Below are 11,392 nucleotides of genomic sequence, written 5' to 3'. Positions count from 1 at the left end.
TCTAGGAAGATAATGCATACCAGCTCATTGAAGTTAGGCATGACCAACCCTTGCTCTGACCAATGAAATACCAGTGGAAGTAACATGTATCATTTCCCAGATTTGAGAGATTTAATTATGGTGTACAATTCTCCAGTCTCTGTCTCTGCTTTAGCAAGTGTGGAAATATTTATTGCTATGGAGGGGTAATGCTGAGCCATCCCATAGAGGACAGCTGCCTTGAAGAGTGATCCTGACCTTTAAGAGATATTTCATGTCATCAAGGTCTGTGGGCTATTTGTTTCTATAAATTAACATATCCCACATTGACTGATAAAAAACACTTACATGCATGTCCCACATACTATGGAAAAAGCTCAGGCATTTTGGAATTAGATTGAAGTTCTTGTACAGGCCCTACTATTTTATTATTGTTAGTCAAGTGATGTGCCAGACTCTGTTTCCTTATTTACAAGATGGAAAAATATTGATGAGGATCAACTTATTTAGAATAAAACTGTGCAAGTTATGCATGTTAAAGCACTTTGAGGCTAGTAGGAGACGGTTGGTGGAGGTTTATCCCGGGTCAGTGAGGGACTGAACCCCGCTGACTTGCCAGTTGTCTGTGCTGTCTCTGTTGGATTCTGCGTCTGCTGAAGACACAGAACAAGAGTGCAGAGTCTTTTCCTTTGGGTGCTTAATACCTGGTCGACAAAGGTCCTAATCTCCACAGCCGACGGCTGCGAGGGATTGAGAGCACAATATTCTTTTAGAAATGAATTGCACAGTTGAGAAGACACTTGCTGATTGAGAGATCATGACGATGCAGCAGAATCTCTGATTGAGCAAACCACAGCTCTCAATAAGCGAGTAGAAGCAATGAAGCAGTATCAGGAAGAAATTCAAGAACTTAATGAAGTTGCAAGACATTGGCCACGGTCCACATTAGTTATGGGAATCCGGCAAGTAAACAGACAAATCAGAGAATTGCATCAAGAGAACAAAGAATTACGTACATCCCTGAAAAAACATCACTCTTCATTGGAACTTATAATGAGCCAGTATCGAGAACAAATGTTTAGATTGCTCATGGCTAGCAAAAAAGATGATCCAGGTATAATAATGAAGTTAAAGGAACAGCATTCCAAGGAGTTACAAGCACATGTTGACCAGACAATTGAAATGGCAGCAGTGATGAGGAAAGCCATTGAAATTGAGGAGCAACAGGGTTGCAAGGAGCAGGAACGAATATTTCAACTTGAACAAGAAAACAAGGGCCTGAGAGAGATCCTTCAAATAACTTGAACCTAAGGAGGGATGATACATCAGAAAGCACATCTGTGTCAGCATTAGTAACCAACAGTGACCTGAGTCTGAGGAAGAGCTGAAAGAGTTCCAAGTCTGGGAACTTTGTATATGACTCTAAACTGTCACAAAGACTGGCCTATAAATGAATGAATGAAGATAAAACTCAAATTCAATCAACCCCTTTTTTTTTCCTCTATAGTTTGTACAGTGTTAGCAAAAAAAAAAAAAAAAAAAAAAAAAGTATAGTTGGTCATAAACTTTTTTCCAAAACATAATTGAAATAGAAATAATTGGTGAACAAATGAAGGGTTTTCACAGTGATGGCTGAAAATATCAAGAGCTTTCAGCAGTGCTATTGGTTTTCTGAATGATATACTTAGATACACTTGACTTTTCCAAGTAAATGTTTGGGAATTCATAGAATTATCCTAATTTATGACATTTTGTCATGGTTTTGTGAATGGAAGATACTTATAATCAATTTAATCCTTCCTGTTTGATGTCAGAGTTAACAAATAGCTTATGTACCATAAGACTTCAGCTTTAGTGATTACCTGTCTCCTTTCCCAATAATTTAATTTTTTTTGGTCAAAGAAAATTCAGATTTAAAGGTTGCAGTAATGTTTTACATGTACCACAAATAAAAGAGGAAATTTAATTATAGCTAATTTACCACATAAATGATACTTAGCTAAAATTGTCCATAACTTGTAAAGAATATGAAATATTTCAGGAATGAAAGAGAAGGAACATTACTTTCTAAGAAAGAAGATCTTATAAATAGACATATTTAGTAGGTTAAAGTACTTCTCTGAAAGAATAAGTTTTAGTTTTAAGTCAATAATGAAAACAATTTTTCTCTTTTCTGTTTGGTATTTAAGGACCTCATATATTTCATTTACTTAACAAAGTTGAAATGTTTGATATAGTAAAATAGGTATGGTAATTTCAAAGTAAATTCAAAATTCTGGTTTACACAACTCTTTTTTAAGTAATTAAGATACAGAAAAAGTAGACTTGAATTTTAAAAAAAATATTTTTAAGCTAGATCTGCCTCATTCCCTTAAGGTTTTGTTTTGTTTGTTTTGTTTTAATAGCTTTTCATTATTAAAGGGGGTTGGAAATCTATGGATTTACAAGTATTGGTTTTATTAAAACATGTTAAACAGTAAGTAGATTTCTTTTTTAAAGCAAAAAGATACATAAACTTTGACACCAATTGAAACCTAAATTTTTCTTTATTTTGGAGTGATCATAGAATAAAAGGATGAGTATCAAATATTATTAAATATACTCATTTGTATCATGTGTTAAAATTAACACAAATAGAAAATTCTACTTTTAAGTATATAATTTGTTAAATATTATGTCATGACAATTTTTATGTATAATTTCATATATTGGTAAAAATCAAAACTACTTTTCACTTTAGAAATTTTCTACATTAAGTTTGGGGAGAGAAGGGTACATGGGGCTTACTGATTAGAAAAGGATTAATATTGGCCCAAAACATTAAATTTCTTTTTTCATTCAGATACCTTATAAATGACAGTCTTTTATTTTTAAACTTTTCTATTTTTTCAGAAAGTAGTTCTTAATTCAGTGGCACATTCAAATAGTTTTTATCCCAAGTAAAAATTAAATAAGCTACACAGTTGAGATTCTAAGGCAATTCATTAGGCAGCTGTAATTATAAAACATTACTTGATAAATATTTTTGTAAACAGATGAGTTAATTTATTCTTGGTGTTCTTGCTTGAATATAATTTTAAGGTCGTGGGTGTTTGAAAGACTTTGTTTTTAATGACAGTTTTCCATCCCCCATACCCCACCCTTTTTGTAAGAACCTCAAATTTGTGTCTGAGAGTATATACTGCCTAGGAGACTATTTTATCAATAAAGATGAGTGATTAAATTTTTAAAAAAGCACTTTGAGTTTCTCAGTGTGTGTTTGTAAAGTATGAATCTAATCATTGGGATGAGATAAGCAGGGGCCTGTGGTACAAAATGTAGCAAGGTGCTTGCTTTTAAGCACGTGTAGGAGTTTCCATGCCCTTCCCTAGACTCACAAGGGTAGTAGGTCCTGAAGAAAAATGAAGCACATTTGGCTCTTGCTATCAAGGAGCATATGATTTCCTGTGGAAGAAGAGCTGACATGTCTCTAGGGGCTGATTGTTCCATAAAAAGATACAGATGCTCCAGAGGCAGGAGGTGTAGACATGATGGGGATGGTCAGAACAGCTGAATGCTGGATATGAAAGATCAGGATGTTTGCTAGATAAGGTAGGAAAGGTGGGGCCTCTCAAGCAGAGGGTAACACACAAGAAAGGGTACAGAGGAGTGAAGCAGTTTGGGTAATTTGAGGGCAGGTAGAAATTTGGGACAATGAAGAACAAAGTTCACAGTGGAAAGGCTCTTGGAGTGGCCATGGACAGGAGTGGATGGGGGAGACTTATGGAGAGTGATGTGGGCTAGAGAGTTAGGAGGAAGTCATATGGTAAAAGAGTAGGTTTTAGAATTTTTTTCTTTTCTTTTTTTAATTTGTGGTTTTAGAATTTTTAAACATGCACAATCTCATGACATTTGCAAAAGCTACTATAACCTTACTTTTATATTTTTTTCTATTTGTTATTGTCATGTAACATGACACCCAGACTTTGGAGCTTAACATATCATTGTATGAAGCTCATAGTTTCAGTGGGTCAGGAATTCACAAAGGACACTATGGGGACAGCTTATCTTTGCATTGGAAAACTCATTTACTCCTATGTCTGATATGAGTGGGAGGACTTAGACTGCAGGCTGGAGTGCATACAAGTGTATTTCCATGTGGCTTGGACTTGCTGTGGTAATGGTTGTCAGATTTTTTTATGTGGTGTCTCTAACCATAAATGTTCAGCAAGGAGTCATCACAATACCTCATTTCAAAACATACTATAGAACCATTATAACAAATCAGCATGATATTGGCATAAAAATAAACCTATAGAGCAATGGAATAGAATCGAGGACCCAGGAATAAATTTGTGCATGTACAGTCATCTGACAGAGGAATCAAAAATACACATTAGAGGAAAAAGACAGGCTTCTCAACAAGTGATGCTGGGAAAACTGGATATGCATATGTAGAAGATTGAAACTAGACCCCTGTCTCTTCTTCTGTCCAAAAATCACTGAAAAATGGATGTAAGGCCTGAAACTCTGAAACTGCTAGAGGAAAGCATAGGAGAAACACTGTAAGATATTGGTATAGCTAATTCCTGGATAGGACTCAAATTGCTCAGGAATTAATAGCAAGAATTAACAAATGGAATTATATCCAGTTAAAAAGCTGTTGTACAGCAAATGAAACAATAGCAGAGAGAAGAGAGTTCCTACAGAATGGGAGAATTTTTTTTTGCCAGCTATTCATCTGGCAGAGGGTTAATATCTGAATATATAAAGAACTCAAAAAGTTAACATAAAAAGAACAAGTTATCCGATCAATAAATGGGCAAGTGAACTGAGCAGTTACTTCTCAAAAGAACTATAAATAGTCTATATGTGAAAAAAATGCTCAACATTTTTAGCCCTCATGGAAATGTGAATCACAAATAGTAGAGATTCTTCTATCTCACCCCATTCAAAATGGCAGCTAGCAAGAAAACAGAAAACACGTACTCTGAATGTGTGGGGAAAAAAGAGCCACTAAACATCATTGATGAAAATAAAAATAAAACAACTATGGAAAACAGTAGTTTTTTTAGTTCCTAAAAAATTAAAAATAGAACTATTACATGATCCAACTATACCTCTCCAAAGTACATACATGAAGGAATCAAAGTCGGCATACTATAGAAATACCTGCATATCTATGTTTAATCAGAGCAGTATTTTCAGAAGTCAATTTGTGAAATTAGCCTAGATGTCCATCAGTGGATGAATGGATAAAGAAATTAATTACATGTATAATGGAATATATGTGCTAATAATTAAGCAAAAAATATTTCAGCCATTAAGGTAACTGTCATGACCAAGCTTTTTAAGTCCCATTTTTTAAGTTCATTTTACTGCATTCAACTGATTATACGTAGATTACAAGCCCAGTTCAGATTCAAGGGAAGGGAGCAACGACTACACCTCTCAACAGAAGCAGTGTCAAAGTCATATTATAGAAAAACATAAGAGGCGGGAGGCATTTTGCAGCTGACTTTGAAAAATACAATCTGCCACAGCACTTGCTTAGTCATTTTATGCCTTTTATTTTTTTGCATTTTGCTAATCTTGCTAAGCCTGATAACATAAGAGTATTTTCCTGTGTCTCAGCATTGCCCTACAATGTTGACATTTCAGAGTACTGACAGACCTTGTCCTCAACTGCTTCTGAATTGTGAGCTCTAGCTGCATGTGCCAGAAGGTGACAAGAACAGACCCGCAGGTTTGCCAGAGGTACTGTCAGCAAAAGATGGCCTGAGAGAAGTCCTTAATCAGAGGAACAGTGTCCTTCTGGAGCTTTAGAGAATGCTCTTCTCTGAATGGAGGATAGAAAACCAGCTGATATTTCAGCAATTTTTTTTTTTACCTCCATGATTTTTATTTATAGAAGAACAGACAAGTACTTTCCCCCCTGGCAACCAGAAGGAGAACTGACACTTTAAAAAAATGAAAATAAAAACTCCACTGGACCACTAATTATTATTTTTTTATTTATACATGACAACAGAATGCATTACAATTCTTATTACACATATAGAGCACATTTTTTCATATCTCTGATTATATACTCAGTATACTCACACCAATTCATGTCTTCATACCTGAACTTTGGATAATAATGATCCTTACATTACACTATTTTTTTTAATCTTTTTTTTTTTTTTTGGTGGGGAACTTTTTTGGTGTCTTTTTTGGAACTGGGGGTCGAACCCAGGGCTTTGTGAATGCAAGGCAGACGCTTTGCCACTGAGCTACATCCCAGCCCTACACTATTATTAATAACCCCATGCCTCCTCCCTTCCTCGCCAACCCCTTTGCTCTATCTAGAGTTCGTCTATTCCTCCCATGTTCTCTATCCCTATTCCACTATGAATCAGCTTCCTTATATAAAAGAAAACATTTGGCAATTGTTTTTTGGGAATTGGCTAACTTCACTTAGCATTACTTTTGAGAGAGAGAGAGAGAGAGAGAGAGAGAGAGAGAGAGAGAATTTTTTTAATATTTATTTTTTAGTTTTCAGTGGACACAACATCTTTATTTTATTTTTATGTGGTGCTGAGGATCGAACCCAGCGCCCTGTGCATGCCAGGCGAGAACGTTAGCACTTGAACCACATCCCCAGCCCAGAATTACTTTTAAAGAAATACATTCTCTTGCCTTTCAGTTGGTGTTAGTTGTTATGCTTTGAAAAAAGGAAAAGGGGGATTACAGGGCCGAGGGTCAGCCAAGGTTATCAGAGGGACTTTGAGGATGCTCTTTTGGTTCACTTTCTGTTGGCAAATTCCCAATCCACTCTGTAGAGGAGCTGGAGGCAATATTTACCCCAACCAGGCAAAATTCCAAATTAATGGCTAAACTAGACTAAACTAGGACACATGGAAAAAACTTGCCAGTGTCTTTTAATAGCTGAGTCAGTTTAGAGGCTTGGAGGCAAGACTATCAGTGTTCTGGATATGGTACATGAGAAAATCCCAAGTTCATTAGGACAACTTGAAACATAGATTGGTTTTGCATTGTATCTCTCTTGTGCTTTTTTTTCTCCTGTACTTTATTCATTCTTTTGGCAGAAAATAGGGAGAAAGAATATCTTACCTCTCCCCTTTGCCTCCTTTCAGCTGTATGTGAAATGAAATGGGGAAAGGGCAATGATTTGATTTATTCTATCGATGTAGGGGCATAAGGTGTCAAGCAAAACGATCCAACATGTGTCAGGAATTTCAATACTGAGTTTAGTCATCCTCCTACATAAATAGATAAGTGATCATCTCACTTCAAAGTGACAGATTTATCTTCTATCATGTGATATGCACATTTTAAAAATACCTTGCATTCTGCAAAACTGAGCACAGGGCTTAAAAAAAAACAGGGCTTATCTTTACTTTTGCTCTCTTGTCATTAGACAACACAAACAACTGAACAATTATAATAAAATGACTAACAAATTTTAAAAGACATTAATTTCTGAAGAAAAAAGAAATATGCTAAAATATAGAACAATGATGAAAGTAGCTTGATTCAAGGGGATTGTTCACATACGGAGGTTGTGAGGTATGGGGATAGATGTAATAAACAAAGCTTGAGAACAGAGCAAAGTGCTCTTCCTGTACAGAATGTGTGCCAGACTGGGCACAGAGGAAGAACGTGGGGATGAACTGGCATCATGCATTGTATTGTATTCCTTCACGCTGGTGGTATTCTGCCCTGTGAGTGTAATGTGGGAATGTATAACTTTAACACACTGGGACTAATCACATTTTAATCCATGTAACTCCTGGGCTCTACTTCCAATAATTTCATTACTTATTATTCACATATGAAATAGTTTGTGTTGTTATGAAAAAGTGAATTCTGACAGAACCGAATCATGATCTGGGTAGGAATGAGAGCAAGAAAATTTGGCAAGTTGAATATTGACAAAGAGTGCTCCTACAAACCCTATTTAACTCTTTCTTCCCCACATGAGTTATACCATCACTATGTATTAATTTTATTTGGCATTATTTCATAAGATAAACTTCTCTTTAAAAAACATTCAATTTATAAACAAATGTTTAAATAAATAGCTTAGTGAAAAGTTTTAGAGTAAATGAACTCAGATTTGGATAAGGGAAGGAGTTTGGCTTCCCAATTTTACTTATTTTAGTCACCATTGGCAGAGGAAATTGTTATCCTGAAGGTATCTAGATATTTTAGGAAAAATAAAATCTTGAGCCTTTCTTTTTAAAAGCTGTTTTGAGGCCTGGCAAAATCCCCAATATATTTGCTGCTTTTACTTTAGTTTTTGCTGAACACTCTTTCTATTAACTTCAAAATCTAAGTGTACTTCAAGGGTAGTTTAATCTGCACAATATGTTTCTGATTATTTGTATATAATTCAGCAAAATGGTGTTTGGTAAGGGTTCTTTATTTTTTCATCTCTTTAATTTTGATTGAACCTCATGAATTTTTCTTTTCCATTTCCTTTCTTTGACTTTAATTTAATGAATGCCCTTTTCATGGACAATAAAATATTTGCATTTTGAGTGGCTCAAATTTTGTTGAAATACCAATATTACCAAAGTGGGACACGATGCATTTCCCATGAGGAATTTTGGGGTTGTTTAGAAGTTGGAGGTGGGGCTTGGAAATCGTTTACTATTTCTTTTTATTCATTTACTTACTTTTTTGGTACTTCTTGAAGCTAATATGGTTACTTTGGTATTACAAAAAATGGTGAAATCAAGAACAAGAACAAAAAGCAGCCCTCCCATTCTTATTGTCCCCACTCTCTTTGACAAGCATATAAATTTTGCAGGTGTTACTTTAAAAAGGAGTAGCCCAAAGTAACAAGTTGAAAGAATCCGAAGAATTTCTCACCGGCTAAGAAAGTAGCAGGAGCATTTACAATCTTTCAACTTTGAGATAGCCTTAGAGTCTGTGGGGGTAACCGATCTTATTTTCCCCCCTTAATTCTGAAAGCCTTATTTTATCTAGTTCTGCCTTCCTTCTGTATTCCTAAGTGAACTTGCTCTGTTCTCCCAGATTTCGTTACTGTGACAACTTGTCAGGGACAGCTCCGCTCCCAGACTGCCCAGTTGGAGCGCTGTCCTCAGCGGGAGCCTTGCGGGGACAGCTGGTATCCGAGGACAACCAGGCCCGTCAGTGGCTCTTCTGAGGGGTCCAGACCCAGACCCCCGTGGTGGTGACTGCTGACGGCCTCCCTCCGCAGAAGGCAGGGTTCTGGAACTTGCTCTTGGGCATCAGCTGTCCCCAGCAACTTCTCCAGCAGCTGACATAATGCTGGTGAATTCTGTTGGGAATTGGGGTTCATGGAAAAAAAATGAGGACCTGGTATTTATTCTTTGATCAAACCCTGCCTGTAAAAAAGTAGGTCCATATCCATCCAGGGAACACATTTCCTCTGGGTAACGCCTATGCCCACAAGTTAACATCTAGAATCATGATTGGTTTGATTTACACACCATTTCTAGCTTTAATTTATGATATGGTTTGCCTGGGTTTAAAATGTATTGCCTTCAGCCTTCAGCAATGCAAATTGTTTCAACTAAATAAAATTAATTACTTGTTTGGCTTCCAGATTCACTGCCTGACATGGGTTGGAAGGTCAAAAAAAAAAAAAAAAAAAAAAAAAAAAAAAGCAAAAGGAATGCAATGATATAAAACTCAATTCAAGAATGAGATTTGATTTTTTAAGAATAACAGCTCTACTTACATTCAACAAGAGGATGCACTTTGGAGATCTTCAAATCTTCCAAGGACTATAGAAATGTGTATGGTCTCTGTAGATGTTGTATGAAGATCAGTAAGTAACCAATACATATGAAAATCACTTATTTACAAAGCATTTTTCATATCCAAAGCCCAATTTAATCCTGGCCAATATTTTAACATATAGAAAAGGATTACTATGCCAGTTTCTGAGAAGTTCCAACTTAAATCATCATTTTGACATTAAAATATGCTTTATAATAATTTAAGGGTACTTGTTTCAAAAGTCTTTTACAGTAATTCTTGCCTAATAAAATATTTTCTCTTTCATAAAAAAAAGAATAACAGCTCTATTGAAATATATTTCACATACCATAAGATTCACCATTTTAAAGTGTATAATTCAGCATTTTGTTTCTTTTTGGGGGGAAGATAATGTTCACAAAGTTGAGCAACCATCAGCACTATCTAATTCCAGAACATCCCATTACCCGAAAAGAAACCCAGTACACTCTCTATTCTCCTTTCTTATCAGCCCCTGTCAACCACTCATCTATTTTTGTCCCTATGAATTTGCCTAGTATGGACAGTTCATGTAGATGGAATCCTGTATTACCTGTTTTTTTTTTTTTTTTTTTTTGTAACTGACTTTTATGTTTTCAGCTTTCATCAGTGCCATAGTATGAATCAGCCCTTTATTCCTTTTTATTGCTGAACATACTCCACTGTATGTATGCACTACATTTATCCTTTCATCAGTTGAATATTTGGGGACATTTTTGGTTATTATAAGTAACACTGCTATGAACACTTGTGTGTCAGTTTTGTGTAGACATGGTTTTAGATCTTTTGGGCACACATACACCTTTTAAAATTTTATCCATCCAATGGGTGTAAAATGGTATCACTGTGGTTTTGATTTGCAGTTTTTTATGACTAATGACTGGCCAGAAAGCACTTCTTCATGTGCTTGCTGGCCAGTTCTACATATACTTTGGAGAAATTTCTTTTCAAATGCTTTATTCATTTTTATATTGAGTCATTTTCTCTTTCTGTTGTTAAGTTACAAAAGTGGCTCATATATTCTGGATACAAGTCCCTTAAATATGACTTGCAAATATTTTCTCCCATCCTGTGAGTCATTTTTTTACTTTCTTAGTGGCATCCTTTGAAGCATAAAACAGTTTTCATTTTAGTATTTATTTTTTCTTGTATCTCTGTTTTTGTTATCATTTCTAAGAAACCAAAAGTCATGGATATTTATTCTTTTTACGTTTTTTTTCTATAGGTTTTACAGTCTTAGCTCTAACATTTGGGTCTTCTATCCATGTTGAGTTAACTTTTGTGTATATTATGAAGCAAGTATTCACCTTCTCTCTTTTAGGGTGAATGTCCTGTTGTCCAAGCAATATTTTTTTGAAAAGACTACTCTTTTCCCAGAAAGTGTCTTGGAATTCTTGTTAAAGATCAAGGCTTATTTCTAGTTTTTTAATTCTGTTCAGTTAACATGTGTCTGTCTTTATACCTGTACCACTCGCTCTGTCTTGATTATTGTGATTTAGTAGAAAGTTTTGAAAATGGGAAATGTGAGTGCTCTGACTTGCGCACTTCTTTTTCATGACAATTTCAATTATTCTGAATCTGTTCCATTCCCATATGAATTTTGGGATCAGTTTGTCAATTTCTGCCAAAAAAGGCAGAT

The 11,392-nt window shown here is 35.4% G+C and overlaps 1 pseudogene across 1 annotated transcript; it reads left to right on the top strand.

Annotated features, from left to right (window-relative positions):
- The first annotated feature begins 789 nt into the window (after positions 1-789).
- On the top strand, positions 790-1,438 carry LOC308641549 (FGFR1 oncogene partner 2 homolog; annotated as a pseudogene). Its single transcript has one exon. The product of its transcript is annotated as an FGFR1 oncogene partner 2 homolog (transcript).
- Positions 1,439-11,392: the final 9,954 nt, after the last annotated feature.

Source organism: Spermophilus citellus (assembly GCF_964194105.1).
Source record: "Spermophilus citellus genome assembly, chromosome: 2".
NCBI classification, from domain to species: domain Eukaryota; kingdom Metazoa; phylum Chordata; class Mammalia; order Rodentia; family Sciuridae; genus Spermophilus; species Spermophilus citellus.
Note: the sequence above shows the minus strand (reverse complement) of the source record. Positions and strands in the feature narration are given on the sequence as shown.